The sequence below is a fragment of the Buceros rhinoceros genome, unplaced genomic scaffold (genome assembly GCF_000710305.1).
Source record: "Buceros rhinoceros silvestris isolate BGI_N320 unplaced genomic scaffold, ASM71030v1 scaffold23455, whole genome shotgun sequence".
Taxonomy (NCBI): Eukaryota; Metazoa; Chordata; class Aves; order Bucerotiformes; family Bucerotidae; genus Buceros; species Buceros rhinoceros.
In genome coordinates, this window is record NW_010414890.1 from 2,472 (window position 1) to 2,720 (window position 249).

The window sequence follows — 249 nt, forward strand, 5'->3', positions numbered from 1 at the left end:
GCTGGCACAACCCCCAGCTTTGCTGTCCAGGGGCAGGAGGGTCTGCCCCCTCCCCACTGCCCAGGGAAGCTGCTGCCGCCCCCGGGGGGTGGGCTCAGTGTCCCGAGAGGGGGTCGCAAGGACCCCCCCAAAGCGGGCACCTCCGGCACGGTGGTTGGGTGCCCCCGGCGAAGATGGTCCCGGGGCAGGGGGGGCTACAGGGAATTCCCCCCAAACCGGGCATCCCCGGAGAGAAGGGGAGTGTTGCTG